The sequence below is a fragment of the Mirounga angustirostris genome, unplaced genomic scaffold (genome assembly GCF_029215605.1).
Source record: "Mirounga angustirostris isolate CCGP_5_RB_7025 unplaced genomic scaffold, mMirAng1.0.hap1 SCAF_8, whole genome shotgun sequence".
NCBI lineage: Eukaryota > Metazoa > Chordata > Mammalia > Carnivora > Phocidae > Mirounga > Mirounga angustirostris.
The window spans coordinates 11,345,716-11,365,269 of NW_026991716.1; the positions used below are offsets into that span (position 1 = coordinate 11,345,716).

A 19,554-nucleotide genomic window follows, 5' to 3' on the forward strand; every position below is an offset into this window, starting at 1 on the left:
ACCATGATCTAGGAAAATTAACTCCTCACTGATCTCCCCAGATAAGTACCCTAGCTTGTTGCCCCTGACATCTGCATCGGGCTCTGGCCAGGATTCTGTCATACAGCGACTCCCTTTTTTTGGCATAAGAATGTACAGGATGCCAGTAAAGTTCACACTGGGTCATCTAAGTCTCTTTAAATGCATGATGATTCATTGCTGGGGGTGGGGGAGAGAGGACAGAGAGGGGGAAGGAAGTGCTGAGCGGAGAGGCGGAGCGATGTAATTATGAAATTGACTGCAGGAAAAAAAAGGTAGCTCTGGGAGTGATGGGGTCACATGTTCTTACTACTGGTATTTAAGCTACAACTTTTCAACCAGGGGGAGGGGGAGGGGCTGGGAACCAGATCCCGTAAGGTGATTGGCTTTCAGAGGAGATGCATGCATCGGATGCCCGGCATATTTATTAGCATCACAACGTGTTAATTTCCCTTTCTATCTGACAAAGAGAAAAAAGCTCTCTGATGATAGTACAGTTAGCACAATAAAAATCTGGCCGCGGTGGTATGAGTGAACAATTTGTCTTCTCCTTGATTTACTCGCGCTCCGGCTGACAGGGTCTTCCATTCTGTGCATTCGTTTTGTCCTTAAAAAGGGATTGTTTGTAATTTACAGTTTAAGTCTGAGTGCTATTATTCTGCTCTGTCAGAATCTGTGGCAGAAGCTTTTGTTTCATGCCTGTACCACAAACAAGCAAATCCGCATCTTCAGGCGTCAGTCTTGAGAGCTCTCCCAAGTCTGCCAGCAGGGCAACTTGCAAGGGGCCTGGCAGAAAAGGGTTCTTTCTGCAAATAACAGACAGCCCTCCCTGAAATCCTCGCTCAGCCAGCTTCCTCCGTGAACTCTAGTTATTTAGGTCACAAAGCGAAGTTTGCCAATGCATTTTCCCCTAACCCTGCCTTTTTGGGGGTAAACTTGGTAAATTCGTCATAAAGTAATTTTCTTAAACACCCCCCCTCCCCATTGGGGTCAGCTTCTTTCTCCTGGCCAATGTTGACTCAAGAAAAATAAAGTAAGGGAGAGAGCTTATAGCTGCGTATTTTAATGTCATGATGCTGGAAAAACAAAGAACTTCCGTAACAATTTGGTATTTATTTTTTTAGCCTGTTGTTGGCCCTGATCTTATTTTGAAGGCTCCCTAAGCCTAAGATGTACAACCCGTTAACTGCCACTACCTTAAGTTCAAACAGTGGTGGCTTGGGGCTTTGATTTTAATTTGGAAACTGTATTTCTTTTGAGGAAACAAAATGCCAAGTTGTTAATGAAATGCTTTTAATAGATTTCCAAATGCTCCTAGCCAATAGCAAGCAAAGTTCAACTCACTAATTCTAAGCCTAAAAATGTTTGTTTTCTTTTCGTGTTACAAGAGCTATGTTCTGCAGTGGATGGAGACCATAAATTCTGATCCTTCATAGGTCACTGCATGACATTCAATCTTGGTCACAGTTACATTGATGACAATTTATCTAGGTCTTCTTGCAAAATAAATAATAATGGCTAAAAATCATCTCATTTCCTTTTGACACGCCCTATTGTACTGAATAAATTAGAAAGTGTTTCTTAAAAAATAGATTTCCTTTTGATGGCCTTGATTTGTTTTCGAGTTAAGTGGCGATTATATAATTTTCATTATCAACGCCCATCTGTCACTAGAAGGTATCAACCCCAAACCTTTTAGCTACAAGCAGCAAAACTAGCCGTAACTCTAACAGTGCTGTACTTTCCAAAACAGAGGGTAAGTTTTCTCTCAGCTTCCCAGGGTGGTAAAGTACCTGAGATCCTCCCAAAAAAGACCTAGTTAGAGATGAGCCTAAGAAATTTGTGTTTTCAGGCCTGTACTAGATCCACCAGTGAGATTTCAGCTCACTCTCAGGGATCATTTTCACCAGCGAGAAGGTCCACGTTATATTACGTGGTGCAAGGGGGAAACCTCTGGAAAATAGAGAAGAATGAAGTGATCTACTACATTCCTACAGAGAGCCATGCCAGGATCCTAAAGTCTCCAATTGTGGGTCCTTAGAACTAATTCCTGTACCTCTCCAGCCCCATTATCTCTACCAGTGCTGTCCACTGGAAATATAATACACAGCCCTTCCACATGCGTAATTTAAAATTTCATAGTAACCACATTAAGACGTAAAAGGAAACATGCAAAATTAATTTTAACAATATAGTTTCTGTTATTTAACATGCAGAATATTTTCATTTCAACATTTAATCAATATAAAAGTATTGCGAGATACATATGTGTATGTATGGATGTATGCATATGTGTGTGTGTATACATGTTCATTCTAAGTTTTTTAAACCCAAGGTATATTTTATGCTTACAACATACGTCCATTTGAACTAACCACAGTTCAAGTGCTGAATAGCCACACTGGAGAGTGCAGACCTATCCTAGAGCACTTTTTTTGATTTCTAATCCTAGACAGAATCTTATTTAAAACTGCCTCATGGGGGCACCTGGGTGGCTCAGTTGTTAAGCATCTGCCTTCGGCTCAGGTCATGATCCCAGGGTCCCGGGATCGAGCCCTGCATCGGGCTCCCTGCTCCGCTGGAAGCCTGCTTCTCCCTCTCCCACTCCCCCTGCTTGTGTTCCCTCTCTGGATGTGTCTCTCTCTGTCAAATAAATAAATAAGATCTTTTTTAAAAATTGCCGAATGTGTAGCAAAGGAAACAGTCAACAAAACCAAAAAACAACAGACAGAATGGCAGAAGATATTTGCAAATGACATATCAGATAAAGGGCTAGTATCCAAAATCTATAAAGAACTCATCAGACTCAACACCCAAAGAACAAATAATCCAATCAAGAAATGGGCAGAACACATGAACAGACATTTCTGCAAAGAAGACATCTAAATGGGTAACAGACACATGAAAAAGTGCTCAACATCACTCAGCATCAGGGAAATACAAATCAAAACCTCAATGAGATACAACCTCACACCAGTCAGAATGGCTAAAATTAACAAGTCAGGAAAAGACAGATGTTGGCGAGGATGCGGAGAAAGGGGAACCCTCCTACACTGTTGGTGGGAATGCAAGCTGGTGCAGTCACTCTGGAAAACAGTATGGAGGTTCCTCAAAGAGTTGAAAATAGAGCTACCATATGATCCAGCAATTGCACTACTAGGTATTTACCCCAAAGATACAAATGTAGTGATCTGAAAGGGCACGTGCACCCGAATGTTTATAGCATCAATGTCCACAATAGCCAAACTATGGAAAAAGCCTAGATGTCCTTCAACGGATGAATGGATAAAGAAGATGTGGCATACACACACACACACACACACACACAGGAATATTATGCAGCCTTCAAAAAATGAAATCTTGCCATTTGCAACGACATGGATGGAACTAGAGGGTATTATGCTAAGCGAAATAAGTCAATCAGAGAAAGACAATTATCATATGATCTCACTGATATGAGGAATTTGAGAAATAAGACAGGATCATAGGGGAAGGGAGGGAAAAATGAAACAAGATGAAACCAGAGAGGGAGACAAACCATAAGAGACTCTTAATCTCAGGAAACAAACTGAGGGTTGCTGGAATGGAGGGGTGGGAGGGATGGGGTGGCTGGGTGATGGACACTGGGGAGGGTATGTGCTATGGTGAGCACTGTGAATTGGGTAAGACTGATGAATCACAGACCTGTACCCCTGAAACGAATAATACATTATGTTAATAAAAAAAGGGAAAAAAATAAAATAAAATAAAATTGCCTAATGTGTGTACTGTTAAATTATAAACTGTTGGTAGACTACCGTAACTTTAATTTCACTTTTGACTATTGGTGATGTAATCTGCATTGCCCAAAAGCTGTCTTGCTACAGTTTGGTGGAGGATCAAAACAGATGATTCAGGATCTTTAAGAGTCTCTGCTATGCACAGAGCCCAGTGACTTTAATTTGGGTGTGGTGAGCTGACTTCAGAGTCTATTGTGTGGGCCCCGTTTGTTTTTGGTTTATTTTACTTTTCTGGCCTCCCCAGCTTTATTTGGGAGTGCAATCTAAGGAAGATATATTTGTTTTGCCAGTACACTTTGATTGGCTCAGATTTTAAAATGACATATGTAGGGTAACACCCTCCCTATAATAGCATGGTTAAAGGTCTGTCAGTATTTCCATTAAAAATTCAAACTTTCCAGGATTTATTACATAGCTATAACAAATGGCTCCAGGCAGAAACTTGGCAAATCCTTCTTTAACGTAGGAGGAAATCTTTTTTAAACAATTTTTAAAAGGGAAAAAATAAACAAGTGTTTACCACTTCAGTTTACTCATGTGATTCTTTTGATAGGAAAGGCGTTCAGAGAAAAGGCACAGCATATCTTTACATTTTGTTTGTTTTACAAACTTGAAATATTAATATTAAATTTTGCCGGAGAGTTCTACCATTGCCCTCCTACCTGCCAAATTTTCAAGGACTCTAGTTTTGGATTCTCATGTTCCTACGTCTGATGAGTATACTGATTTGGGGAGGTGCCGGATCAGTTGACTATGAGTCTTTACGTTTCATCATGGTAAAAATGGACAGTTTCGAAAGATACGATTTGTTTTGGTGGGAATTCCTTGCAGAGATTTCTTACTCATCTATATTTTCAGGGCCTAGTGCTGGCAAATGAATGATAAATACATAAAAAGCAGCTTGGGAATTAAGACATAGTCTCTGTTCCTCAGTCTCTTATTTAAATACTCACTTTTTAAATATTCACTATCTAGTAACTTGGGAAAATCTTTGAAATGGTAAACAACATGCTGCTGGATCTTTAACATCTATGCCTTCCTTTATTTGTGAACCTCAGTGGATTATTATAGCAATTAAATGACTCAATGCTATGAACGCACAAACTGGTTTCAAAACTTTTTTGAGGCTTGGCTCTCTCATGTCTTATCCACCTCTTGGGAGTGTTTGAAGATGCTATAGGGAGGGCGCCTGGGTGGCTCAGTTGGTTAAGCGACTGCCTTCGGCTCAGGTCATGATCCTGGAGTGTCTGGATCGAGTCCCGCATCCGGCTCCCTGCTTGGCGGGGAGCCTGCTTCTCCCTCTGACCCTCCCCCCTCTCATGTGCTCTCTCTCATTCTCTCTGTCTCAAATAAATAAATAAAATCTTTAAAAAAAAAAAAGATGCTATAGGGAAGGCTCTGAAAAGTGTGAAATGCTATATAGATAAAACTGAAATGTAAATGCTCACCACTGCAAATGTTAAGGATAACCCCCTTCAATTACTGGGAAAGTAAAACATGGTGAGAAGTGCACATTCTTTCACCAACGTATCTGACTCCAAATCAACCTGATTTATCTGATGTAGTGTTGGGTTGACTGACCCCAATGTTTTTAAGACAAGCAGGAGCTACTCTTAGAGTGACCTAATGCCGCATTGCATTATTTTCCCCCCAGTTTTACCGAGAAGTAATTGGCATTCGTCACTGTGTAAGTTTAAGGCATACAGCATGATGGTATGACTTGCATCTCTTGCGAAATGGTTCTGTCTTCCAATGGAGGAAAAACTAAGGGGTCTTTTCTGAGTATGACTTTGGAAGCCCACTTTAAAAAAAATGAAGTCTAGAACTCTAAATAAGTAGATCTCTATTCTACTTAACTCCCAATCCGTTCAGTTTAGTTGTTGTAACCTGCTAAGCTGTTTGTGTTTGCTTCTCTTTGTTTTGTTTTGAACTATGTAGGAAAGAGGCGACTTCCCGTAAAAACATAGACTACAATTTAAAATCCCTGACGATTTGGAGGGCCTGTATGCTTGTTTTATTAAGCACTCTTGTGCTCCCTCTGCTGCCGTCAAGAAAACCTTCACATTCAAGACCCCAGGACATTCCTCAGAGTGTCCACTTGGCAACGATGATGCAGATTTGCGCATGAAATCAGTGCTCTTGTCTGAAACACAGTACTATCTGACCAAAGCATACAGTGTAATTGTGTTCCATTAAAAAGTGCAAATTAGTTAAAGGCGGAGGGAATACAAAAGGAATAAATAGAAGAATTAAGTTCTACATCTGTGGGCAAATGCACCTAGACAGAGCCCTGTAGTATGGACAACGTTCTTCATACTATAGCGTGCTCAGGAATCACCAGGGGTGCTGGCTAAAAGGCAGATTGTGATTCAGTAGGTCTGGGGTGGAACTCTCATTCTGAATTTCTAAACAGCTCCCAGCTGCTGCTACCACTGCTCTGAAGATAAGGCTTTTAGAAGCAAGATGTAATACATAACGATATGATATCATATATACTCGATAGCCTACTTTAAGCCCTCAAAACAATGAAGTAGATATAAGGGATAAAAAATGATTTTCCATGGTGTTTGAGCAATGCAGAACACAGACTAGGAGTAAGGCTGGGCAGGCCTTATCTCTCAATTTCCTTTAATTTTAAAGTTTGACTTATGTTTGTATGAACACAGTATCAGATTTATGAATAGGACCATAGTACTACATATTTGCCTACTCGCTTCTTGGAAGCCCAGGCCTTTCACGGAGTTTTTATCTGCATGACAGAGCCTTGTTTTTAAAGAATGAGTGTCAGTTATTTGTACATTTAATATTTTGCCATCTGAAAATAAAACAGTTCAGTACTAAAGGTAATGAAACTGTATCAGGAGAATACTGTTTCCGTGGCACCTTGCAGGAAGGAATAGTTACAGACTTTAATGACACTTCATGGCTTTAATCTTAATGGCTAAGAAAGTAAATGACACATTTCTTATTGTTTTTACTGTTTGGGTAATATACATATTTAGCTTCCTTAAGGGAACATTTAAATTAATGGACTTACTCTAATCTGAATTATGTGTTTTAATTTATTTAAGACATTAAATAAATAAATTAATTAACTGCCTGGGTCAGTGTAATAATTAAAATACTAGCTGTTTTGGGCTGAAAACTCTCTCAATGTAAAAATGTCTAAAAATAGAGTGGAGGTGGATTGGGCAGTCCGCAGAAGAAAAACATGGCAACCGATATTTTCTGCTACAAAAATATTTTAGATGAAGTTAGTTTATATGAAAGCTGTCCGAAACTGAAATGAATAGCAGAAGCTCTGTTTATTCACAGGCCAGTAGTAATAATGCCCGAAGCACAAAGCATACGTCTTTTCGGTGCCGAACCGACTGCTTCTGATCCTTTCGGGAGCGGAATCCACCAAGCAGGGGGAGGAGCCAGTCCCCGGTTCTGTTCTGAGATATTAGCCTTCACCTTGATAATGCTTGTCAACAACAAGACGCCAGGAAGAGCCTTTTCAGGAAACTGATTTCAACCGTCCACTAGAGGCTGTAATGAGACCGACAATGTCACTTTAAACCGACCTGGGGTTTGAACTGTAGCAATCATTGCGTTTTAAATGAAAAAGGAAAAAAAAAAAGTTGTAGAACCGAGTCAGAGTGAACAGTAGTAGTTTTATTTAAATAGCCATGTATATGTGCATGGTATTTCAAAATGCGAGAAAAAAAATCATTTCCGGGGCTCTACACCTTCCTAGTTGTTAGTATGCTTATTTTTATTTCTGTCGCACGTTGGCTGTACAATACAGTTGTTTAAAAGCTGACACATTCCTCTCGGTGATTCTGTACCCTGCTTCGGTTGGTGACTAACCGTTAGGTCATACGTAAACTCAGCCAAAGGTTTCTCAAATACAGCTTACAATCAATAGTGCTGGCTTCCAGGGAGAAACTTAGGCGCACAGATCATGTTTCTAGACACTTGGTTCTAAGCACCTGAAAGAGGTCAAATGCTGCCCAGACACCTACTGGTCTTCCAGAATTATCTGCAGCAAGGAGAACGCCGCACTGAGCTCCCTTCAGCACGGAGGTGCCTTCGCTCTTCTGCGGGAGCCACACCTGTTGGCAGGGCGCACCCCTCCACAGAAGATGCCTTCCCACCGACTAACACCTGGCGGGGGTGCACGCGGAGGGGGCGGAGTGGTGGGCAGCTGAGAACCGCGCATCAGCATGGAGCGCAGAGGAAGTTCCTCAGCGTGGATTCCCGAGAACTGCCATTTGATGCTCGGTTTGCTTTCTGTATCTCCTGCACTGGTTACCTCATTTCCGATTAACTTAATGATCCCGAATCAGCTGCGAGAGGAGTGCGCGGGTCGTCTTCCAAGGCTGGGGCTGGGGACTTCAGTACCCAAAGCAGATTTCCAGACCAGCAGAGAGCGAAAGGGGTGGGGGGGGGGGTGGGGGGCAGGGAGGGCACCCGCTTTCACGGGCAGGAAAGGTGACGGTGCACATGCAGTCGCGGGGACCCTTCAAACTTTCCTGAGTTTCACGCAGAGGCAGTCCCCGCAGCCCCGTGGTCCTGGTTCCGGAACGAAACCGGTTTGAGGGTTAACGGGCACCACGATCCGAGTCAGCCCTCTTAGCCGATTCTCGGCGCGCCCGGGACGAAGGGCACGTCGGGATCACACTTGGCCCCCCTCCCCTCCCCCGGGGGGGGGTTATTCCGCCGGCTGCGAGCTGAAGCCCGACACCTCTCGGAGAGTCCTCCAGGGCGCCCGGAGTTGCACCCCGCTGTCGCTCTGTCCCCTCCAACTAGGTGCAGGGACCCGGGGAGGCGCGCGAGGACCGACCGGTCACCGCTAAAATTACCTCATCGCTTCAGCTCCCCGCCCCTTTCCCAAACCTGGAAGAAGCGTCCCCTCCGGCCGGAGTCGCACCCCCCGCCCCCCGCTCCCGCGCCAGCCTCGGGCCACGCGCCGCCTCCCCGGGGGCCGCCGAGCCCGGGCAGCGCGCAGCCAAGGGTTAAGGGCGCCGGCCGGCCGGGCGCCGCGCCGTGCGCTCGCGGTGCTCCGAGCGGCTCGCCCCGCCGCCCGCCAGAGGGTGCCCCCCCCCCAAGTCGGATCCTTGAGCTGCGGCGGCGGCAGCCAACTGCTCCATATTTGGCTTCTATTACACATTTACATACTGGAGCGAGCGAGCGAGCGAGCGCGAGAGAGCGCGAGGGAGGGAGGGCGGGCGGGCGGAGGGAGGAGGGAGGGGAGGGGAGCAGGGGGGGTAGGAGGAGGAGGAGGAGGACGAGGAGGAGGAGGAGGACGAGGAGGAGGAGGAGGAGGAGGAGAGAGCAGAGTATACCGCAGACATCATTTCTACTACAGTGGCGGAGCCGTACAGGACCTGTTTCACTGCAGGGGGATCCAAAACAGCCCCGTGGAGCAGCCGCCCGAGCTACAGCAGCCGCAAGCCACTGTTTCTCTCCCTCTGCCCCCCCTTCCCCACGCAACCCCAGATCCATTTACACTTTACAGTAAGTGGCTATTTTTTTCTCCTCTGATTCTCTCTCCCCCCTCCCCCTCCCCTTCGCCCCTTATTTGGATTAAAATTTGCCCCTACCCCCGCTCTCCAGAGAGGGGCAAAAGCAACAACCAGCAAACAAACCCCAAACCCCAGTCGCCGGCACCGAAAACAGCTGGAAGAGGAGCGAAGGGAATCGACGCGTCGTGCTGTGGTGTGTGTGTGTGTGTGTGTGTGTGTGTGTGTGTGTGTACATACAGCCTTCTCCCGCTCCAGCCTCCCGGGCCGACACCCCCGCTCGGGGCGCAAGGACTGACGGCAGGGGGCTGCCGGGCCGGTGGGCGCCCGCCAGGCGAGGGGGCGCGCCCGGGCTGGGGGTGCGGGCGCGGGCGCGGGCGCGGGCGGGGAGAGCGGCGGCGGCGCCCCGCTCCGGCGGCTGCTGGTCCGGCCGCGAGTGCGGAGAGCCGTGTCCCCCTCCCTCGAGGTGGCGTAGGGGTAGGCGGCGGCGGCGGCGGCGGCGGCCGGGGGTCGCGCTGCCCTCTCCTCCCGCCGCCCGCTCCTCAGCCCTCTCCCCCTGGAGGGCGGCGGAGCGAGTGGGTCTGGAGGAGGGCTGGGCTTCCCCGCGGGTGGCCGCCCGGCCTCGGAGCCCCGGGCGGGGGTCTCCCCGCGGAGGCCGGCCTCGCCGGGTGTGCGGCTGCGGGCTGGGACTTTGCGCGCGGCCGGGCGCCGGGCGGTGGGAACGCGGGGGGCGCGGAGGGGTGGGCGCGGGGGGAGCCGACGTGCGGGTGTCGGGAGCGCGGCTGGAGCGGCGGTGGCGGCCCTGCTGCCGCCGCCGCCGCCGCCGCCACCACCGCCGCCCTGTTGGTGCGGCCGCTTCCTGATCATGTGCAGCCGCCGCCGCCGCCGCCGCCGCCGCCCGGAGCCGGGAGCCCGCGAGCGCCCCAGCCCGGGCCCGCGCCCCCGCCAGCGCCCGCGGCAGGAGCGGAGGAGCGGCGGCGGGCGCTGCCCTGCCGGCGCCGGGAGTGAGCGGCTGCGCGGCTGCTGGGAGGGTGAATGAAGCCAGGAGGAGGGGAAGGAGGAGGCGGCGGCGGCGGAGGAGGCGCTGCGGGGATTGGGATGCGCCCTGGAGCCCCGCTGCTCGTTCACTCTGGGCCGGGCCGGAGACTCCGCCACTCCCGCGGCCGCCGCCGCCGCCGCCTCCTACGTGGTTCCAGCGCTGCGAGCAGGCCGGTCCCGCAGGGGGCAGGGCAGGGGCCGGCCGGGCGGAGCGAGAGGTGAGGCGGCGGCGGAGCGCGGCGTGAGTGTGAGTGAGTGCGTGCGTGTGTGTGTGTGCGCGCGCGTGTGTGTGTGCGTGTGGGCGGGGGGGCGGCGGGGGCCGTCGCGGTGGGGAGCGGCCCCACGGGGGCCACTTGGCTGACTCCGCGGCGCCCCGACCCCTCCCCAGCCCCCAGCCCCCCGCCCCCAGGCCGCTTTCCTAAACTCCGGGGCTTGTGCTTTCATTTTATTTCAGACCACGTAGGGGGCTGACTGGAAGCGATGAAACAATTCAGGTTTTCTAGGGAGATTGAGCAAGGACCTTAGTGGGGGTGGGGGGTGGGGGGGTGGAAGTAGGGTGGTGGTGGTGATCTTGCCAGAAAACAACAACAAAAAAATCAGTTTCCAAGGACCGTGGGGTTCGGTTCAACCCTGTGGCTGTTCTGTTTTGTTTTGCTTTCTCAGTATATAATCCTGCAGATAAGAGGGTAATATAAATACTTCGGGAGATTGGGAAATTGCTGAAGAGTAGTAAGGGCAAGAAAAAAAAAAAAAAAGCCAGTCGGAAGCTGGTTATATAATGCGCGATGTGGCTAACGAGAACGGCAAGCTATTTTTATTTTGTTTACCGTATGCTGTGCAGTAGGGACTCCTCCAAACTGGTTCTGTCCCCGAAGAGATTCTTAGCTTCCCTGCGAGATCTACGGGATACAATTAGTAAAATTAGAAGACCCTATTACACCCACAGAATGAGAACTACTGTCTTAGAGTGGCATGCTCCCTGCACATCCCTTCGTGCAGGCTCGGGAATGTGTATATGCAAATAAGTTCTCCTTTGGCAATCTAGTAGTCACATCTCAATGACATTTGTGTTTTGTAATGCAGGCTGTTCTTAATATTTAAACATTGTCGGTACATATCGCACAGAGCAGTGGGTAGTTACTTGATGGTTATTTTTAGGCATAGCTGGTTACTTTTTCAACAGTGTTAGCTAAGCCATTTCTGTTTGGGTTTCTCAGGAGCCCTGTAGTTCCTAGAAGCCCCTGTTAGCCCACCCTGTGGTTTGTTTGCAGTTGGATACTTGGGCCTTTTTTCTTTTTCTTTTCTTTTTATTTGGTGGAATGAAGCCTATGCCTGAGGAAACCACCAAAGAGAAGGTTGAGAAAATCCTGCACATGGACTCTTGGAAAGGGACTGCACCGTAACAGCTAATGCTGTGGCATTTGATCTCCTCTGATTGTCCTCCAACTGTGCATGCCTCAGTCAATATTTTAGCAGCTCAGCAGACAAATGGGCTTGAGAGCGCCTTCTGCGTACAGCAGAGGGTGAAGGGCTCCCCCGAACCTCCTGGCTGCCTGTCTTTCTCATCGTGTAGATCCGTGTCAATGGTGTAGGTTTTCCCTGCACTTACTCTAGGCCCTGATCACTCCTGTAATTAGATCAGGCTGCCATGGCAACAGACAGTGTGCCTCGTCCATTCAGGTGGGTTTGTCTTGTGCCTGGACTACTCCAAGTGTTTTATGCACAGGATCTGTGCTGCGCCAGCCAGAGGAGAGACTCCACTGCCTCAGTTGTGCCTTCTTTTGGTCATTTGGATAGGAGACACTGAATGAGACTTTGCAGCGACTCAACTTTTGTAAAGGAGACCAGCAAGCTGTTCTTGCTGGGCGCAATATGTAAATGCCTTTCCCTGCACAGTGAAAGAGGCCTGGCAGTCCTGCTGATGTTGATTGTGAACAGATCAACAAGTATTTGGTACTTGTTAGAAACCTTTCAGAACTTACCAAAGCAACGGTTCTTTTGCAGTCTGGTGCCTTTGGCCTTGCGGATACTTAACCCCTTCAAGTGGGAAAGCACCCGTCCCTTAGAACCTATGTTGTCAGTGTCGGGATCCTAAAGGGTTGACTCAGTGGAAGGGGTTTATGTGGGACGGATAACCCCCTTGTCACATTTCACAACTTTACCGTTACCATAGCCGCTATAATCCACAAAAAATGGGACTGACTGGCGGGGCCATTCTGGATGGGTGCATTTTTAATTTGGACTTCTTGGCCATCCTTAATCTTTGCATCTGTCAGTAGTAAGTTCCAAGGTTTTTCTCTCAGGTGAGAGATGATAGAGGCCTAGAGCTCGGAGACTGACAATGGGTGATGCTTTTACACAATAAGCGGCTTGCACTGTATTTGGAGATATAATTTAATGAGCATTTAATAATTTAGAGAGCAGTACTCTCCTCTCTGCATTACGACGCCACCTCATTAAGTCCACTAGGCAAAGAAAAATAATCCTGTTGCCAAAAAATAAAAAGGAGAGAAAAGTAAGTAGCTTTGGTTGCTGAAGCTTTTGTGTGGCACAGGCGATCCACCTGAGGGGGAGTATTTTAATAACCCTGATATATGAAAGAGAAAGTAATTGAGAATAATAATGTCTTGATTTGGTTGTGATCCTGCCAGTCCGTTTTTCAATTTTCAGTTTTACAGCCCCATAGCTAAATTGGTAAATCCTTTTTTTTTTTTTTTGCCCTGGGGCTAGGATTCTTTCCCCACAGGGGGTTTACGACTTTCTACCATTTAGTGAGTTTATGCGGTTGGTAACTTGATTGTGGCCTGTTCAGATCAAGTGCTTCTGTGGTTAAAACAAGCTATTTTTTTTTCCTAGGACGTAAATAGATGGGAAGCAAGGATATGAAGTAAGGCACAGAAGTTTAAGTTGTACACACTTTGGAGGTCCTGGATTTTGCAACATACAGAAAATCTCTTGCAGTAAAACGTGAACATGTATTTTTGAATGCTAAAATAAGTATGAAAAATGTACTTGATTGGGAACTGTGAAAGTCAATCTTTTCCTCTCTGGATTTCGTTTTAAGAGGGTTTGGTTAACAGAAGTGATACTTTGTCGGGAATATTATAACTAGGCTCCAGGGCCTCTGAATTGTATTTTACTCTTCGAGAGAGATTCAAGAAAAACTCTCAGCCATCAGATTCTATGTCAAGTGCCTGTAGAAGGCCTTACGTTTCATTGTCTCTGAGTCCTGGGAAAGGCCAGCCTTAAGAGATTTTTAAAACATTAGTAAACACATTTCTGTGACTCCTGTATTTATTGTCATTACAGAGTTTAAGGACTCACATTCCTTTTGTGTAATATGCCTTTATTTTTTTTTTCCCATTCTGAAATGTCAAGTGGATTTTACGTTTGCACTTACCTTGAATGACAGTTTCTGATGACCAACACATTGTAACAGCGGCTCATTTTGTTTCCTATTAGAAGTTAGTCGATAAACATATTTTATTAAAATCCTGTAAATTAGTGTAGGAGTGAATGTTCATTCTTTCAACTATAGCTGTGAGCAGGGAGCACATAGTTTAGACTCTGAAACACTGATGTGCTTGCATATTAATGTGACAGAGTGCAGGAGACAGGGTAGACATCATTTTCAGGGTGGACATAAATAATTTGATTTCCATTGCTTTTTATTTTCAGAGTTATTCAGTAATTTGAATGATTGGCTTCTGTGAGAGATTTAGACATGGACAAGTAACTGCTTCAAAGAACAGATTTAGTTCTGGTCATACTTCCAAGGTTATCAGAAGCAGGCCCTCCTTATTTTGTAAAAGCACTGAGAATAATACATTGTAGAAATCTCAGTAGAGATAATCATTTCTGTCCCAGGGTGTTCCGTAAAGGACTGCCCATTTTTAAGAATGAATTTTGTAGCCCTCAATTATGCTGTTCACATTTTAGTTTCATTGAATTCAGTTTAATAAAATACCCATTCAACATGTCTTTAAGAGATGATATAATAATGAGCATACTGAATGCTGTTTTGGAGAATATTTTTAAATGTTGGCTGAAAGAGTTGTAATTGGATCAAGGTTTTGAAAAAAATACATATAAATGCTTAAAACTGTAGGAGTGATAAAAAGATTTAGGTAAATCATCTCTATTTGTGGAGACAGTTTTAAAAATCTTTTTCCTATTTCATAATTTATGTATTTTTGTCTTTATCAGTGTAGTAATATATTTTGTAATCCTTATCCATATGAACTTCCTGGGCTAGCGTGCTATAAATGTTTGTAGTGCGTGTTACCGAATGTAATGAAACCCGTTTAGAACTGTTACAGACAAAAAAAGCGACAAGCATTATATTTTCCTTGATATGTTTGATGTTAGCAGAAACGTCTCATTGATTTTTCTATAACTTTTAATGCATACCATTTGTGGAGTAATGAAAATGCAGTGATAATTGCCATAATGTAAGCAAAAATGGTATCCTACCTGAAAATGACTTTTTAGAAAACTCATTGTAGTGTAATCAGAATTTGAGACTTAAGGGGGCCGAGGTTGCCCTGATTATGCTGTTTTGATTCAGGCTAAGAGGAACTCTTTATTCCACTTAGGGGCTCTTTAGGCATGACACCTTTTGAGGGAGTTATTTAGCAGAAGTTTTTAGTGATAATCGTCTTAGCTCCTAACCTATAAGCAATTTATCTCCTAACATGCAAAGAAAATGTATTCTTCTGTCACTGTGTATGGCAGATTGTCTTTTATTGCACCCTTAGATTTGGCCTACTCTCCCCGAATTATTTATAATATCTCCTGTATTTATTTATCTATTATTTCCTCTTTACTATCCCATTAGCGTTATTTAGACCATCTATCTTAGTAACCTTCCTCTATAAATGGAATTGTGTTATGTAGTTCTGCTGTGCTTTTAAAATATGAAGCATTCTATGTTTAGTGTATATGTTGTAGAAAACATCTGTAGGCTATTATCGGGGTTGGTTTGTTTTTTTTGTTTAGTATTTTGTATGTTTTTGCAGTGAATCCACTCTGCCTTGCTTTTTTGGTTCTTGTGTTTCTTCCCTCTGGGGATGGAACAGTAAGTTACGTGAACTCTGTTCATTACTGTACCTGGTGTAGCAACACAAATACTTTAGAAATAAGTAGGCATACCTGTGTGAGAGTAAATTAATATTTTACAGCATTTGCATCAAGTTTGACTGTGCTGTGTACTTCAGCAGAATAGGAGGAGACTGTAATTTGGACTCTATGAAACCTTATCTGCCAGGTGGTATGTAAATAGGACTATGTGCCCACGTAGACATACCGGCAAACGCTCAACTGTTAGCTCATAAAGCAAGTGCTGTCTGCAAATCCACGGGACCTGCACCTTGCTCAGAACTGATTATCCAGTATGTTGATGCTTCGTTTGAGAAGTTACTGGATACAAACAAGAAAACAGCTACTGTGGAAGGGCAAAGAGAATCCTCTCTTTAACTTGGCCATGATTGACGTTGTAACTCCACAAGCTTCTTCGCGGAGGGCTAGACTTAGCGGAGTCTTCCAAGGACTTCAAAGACGTTATAGTCTAGAACAGCTTCCCTACGTTCTCTGTACTCACAGATTACGTGGGGGAAACCAGGGACTAGAAAACTTGACTTCTTTTGCATATCAGTCCCAGGCATGCAGTAGATGCTTAAGTAAATACTTGGTGAATGGATTCGTTAGAAGTAAGAATGCTTTGGCTACTATTCATTACTTTGAAAAGTGTTGGAAAGCGATTGAAATTATTTTCCTTTCCTGCTGGGCTGTGCTCTTAAAAATAGTGAGTGTGTATGGATGAAAATAATCATGACTACAGAGATGTGTTGCCATGTACCCGGGGACAATTGGCTGACTTACCTGTTTACAGATTATTCACATTGGAGATCGTATTCATAACTCCAGAATAGTTTCTTTCTGACATCCAATGTAATCCTGGGCCTCCTCCTTCCTACTGTTACGTAGCGTGGGTTTAGGAAACCCAAACTAAATTTAAAAATCAGCCCAAACAAATATACAGATCAGTTCCAGTAATCAAAGACGGAAAATCTGCCCAGCAATGACTAGTTGGGGGGTTAGTTTATAACTGTGCTTCTGATTCTTTCTATTTCATGTGGGCAGTTGGGAATGACCAGTACTTAAAAATATTATTTTAATAGGGCTGAAAACTCTGCTAGCAGATCAAGTCCTCAACTTCTTCCATTTCTGTGCATAGGTCTTTACCTCACAAAAACTACTACAAGCACCAAGCTCCCTGATGGAAAGGTATATGGAAGATTCATTCATTCTCTTGTTCATCCATTCACACATTCACTCATTCATTATACAGTGGATGATTTTTACTTAACCGTGTGCAAGGCATTGTGGCAAAATGAAAATGAAGTAGACATACATTCAAAAAAGAAATAATTTAAAATCCAGTGGAAAGTCTAGTGAACATGTGCATACTTTCACAGTTTTTTCTGCATTTGATACATTTTTCTATCCCATTCGACCGGTGTGCCAATAACTGTGCTTTTTTGTGATTGTTCCTCAAGTTGCATGTTGATAGTAATATATGCCATGTGAAAATTAGACTTTGGCTTAATTACTACTATTCAACCCATGCCCATTTCACCTGATATCCCTGTGATTACCAGCATGTGTTTATCAGATGATAGGTTAGAATCATTAGGGAAAAGAATGACAGTGCCTGGCTCCAATGGGGAGGCCGAGCTCTTAATTTGATTGAAGGGATGACCTTTTTGTGTGGTGGCCTCCCTCTGAGCCCTGTTGACTCAAACCAGACCTGCCTTCTGAGCTGGCTGGTATCTGTAATTCTCATAAGACAAAATGCACAATTTGATGTCCTTAAAGTTTAGATTTCAGTGTACTTAAGGTGGAATTACTTTTGGAAGCCATTTGTCCTGGTTTTCATTTTGCATTTCTTCTCCTGCACCCCCCCTCCCCACCCCTACCCCACCCCTACCCCACCCCTACCCCACCCCTACCCCTGCAGGAGCATCGTGTGGCAAGTCGCCAGGGTGGTCCGTTCGAGCCGCGGATTTGTGTGTCATCCTTGGAAGGCGGTCTCCTCCTCCACGGCCACTACAGGGAAGTGCATCACGTATCAGGTGAGAGTTTGGCCATGCTCGTGTAGTTCCCATCCGAGGATCACGTCTGACCTGGAAAATCACCTCGTACCCACGCTTTCACGTGTCGTGGACCGTTCAGTGTGACTGCCTTGGCAAACTGCCTTCGGAGGGAAATTGAGAAATCGCCAAGAGCATTTTTAAAAACTTGGCTTGAAGTGTGTCTCTTTTCGGTTTAATTTAGAAGAAAGTGGTTCACGAAGAAGTCTGCATTTGACCTGGTGACGATTGGCTGTTGGTGTGTCAGGCTCGAGCCTGATCGTCTTCGCTGTCACCTTTTCCTTAACGCGATGAGACCGTTTCACTGCCAGACTGTGACCGTAAGTCACGGTTTTCACGTTTTAGGTTTTTGTTGTAGAGTGATTCAAGTGTAGGGAGACAGAGGCCTGTTTGTTCAGTGGCAGCCAGTATTTGTCGAATCTTGAATTTCTTTGTGTCTGTTTGGATTTTACAACTTCCTGATTGCCTCACGTACAGTAAATTTTTCTGGCCTGGAGAGTCATGCAGACACAGGGGTGTATGTGGTGTTGATGACTCATGGTTCTGTATTGAAGAGAGGACAAGAGGATCCTGCCTACATGAAATCGGGAGACATGGAAGTTAGACAGAAGTTGGGGCAAGAGGGCTTGGGAGCCCTGGTGTATGCAACCAAAGGGGATTGTGAAATAGATCCCCTCTTGCTATTTACCTTGGGAGCGGTCCTGCTGGGACCTGTGGAAATGGACTCCTTCAGAGGTTCCCAAGCCTGGCTGGGCCACAGAATCACCTAGAAAGCTTAAAAAGAGAGGGGGGGGGGGGGAGAGAGAGAGACAGAGAGACAGAGACAGAGAAAAGGATTTGGGGCTCCACCTCCTGAATCAAAATGAAACTTTAATGGTCTCTTGGAATCATAGTGATGCTCCACGGGTTTGGGAACTGCTGGACCGGGTGGTCTCTGGGCAGCTCTTCCCGAGTCATGTTCTGTTTCCTTCCTTGGCGAGACCCATGGTCTGCCGTTGCCACACCTCACATATAAAATGCCCGATTTGCAGCTAATTTGTTAAGAGGTGGATATTTGCCCCTCTATACCTAAGATCGACTTTTTAAGTGAACCTGTCATTTCCGTGGCATCTGAGCCAAGAGCATGGGGCTCTGGAACCAGCCTGTCTGCATTTAGCATCTGGAGCTGCCACTGTGTCCCGTTAGCGTTCTGTGCCTCAGTTTCTTGATGAGTAAGGTGGAGATAAGATTAGAACTTTCTTTCTTTCTTTTTTTAAAGATTTTATTTATTCATTCGCAACACAGAGATACAGAGAGAGAATGAGAGAATGAGCAGGGGGAGAGGCAGAGGGAGAGGGAGAAGCAGGCTCCCTGCTGAGCCAGGAGCCGGACGTCGGGCTCGGTCCCAGGACCCTGGGATCATGACCTGAGCTGAAGGCAGACGCTTAACCATCTGAGCCACCCAGGTGCCCCAAGATTAGAACTTTCTTCTAGGGCTGCTGTGAGAATGGAATGAAATAACATGTGTATACGGAGTAGGATAGTACCAGCGTATGGTTTGTGATCTGTGAACATAAGTTATCTTTGTGATCATAGGACTTAACCTCTTGACAGGAGAAGTGTAATGTTCTTGTTTAGTGATGGTTGCTCCTGGACCATACATGACTAGGAGCTGGTAAATACACCTGTACCTTGATCTTTGGACCGACACTGTAGACATTTGCGGCTCTGCAAAGCAAATGAGCCTTTTATTTATTTTTCTGAATGTTGTGTGAGTCCATCTCCCTTGCTGCGATAGGATGCATACGTGGTGTTTTCCTCTTGTTGTAAGAAGTTGGGTGCACAAATGAAGTTAGGCGTGGTCCAAGTAAAAAGAAACAAAAACCGGAGTGACTGAAGTACAATGTCTCAGGAAGGGTAGCCAGAAAAGTCCTGCTTGGGGGATGGGGCCGGGGTGGGGTGGGTCAGGAAGTGATCCCAAACATTATAACCTTGAGAAATATGGACCTAGGTCCTTGGCATTTTATGGGCAGTGGGTCAGGGAGGTGTCGTTTAAAAGGAAATAGAATAACCCCACAGTTA

At 45.8% G+C, this 19,554-nt stretch overlaps 1 protein-coding gene across 14 annotated transcripts in view; it reads left to right on the plus strand.

The window, feature by feature from the left end:
• Window positions 1-9,071: 9,071 nt before the first annotated feature.
• ATXN1 (ataxin 1) overlaps window positions 9,072-19,554 on the plus strand; it is a 407,605-nt gene continuing 397,122 nt past the window's right edge. For 5 of the 14 annotated variants that reach the window (XM_064597141.1, XM_064597140.1, XM_064597142.1 and 2 more), the window contains exons 1-2: window positions 9,072-9,299; window positions 17,361-17,475. The gene's annotated coding sequence lies outside the window, so the exon portion shown is untranslated. The other 9 variants (XM_045866334.3, XM_054505724.2, XM_064597143.1 and 6 more) reach the window with 8 other exon arrangements.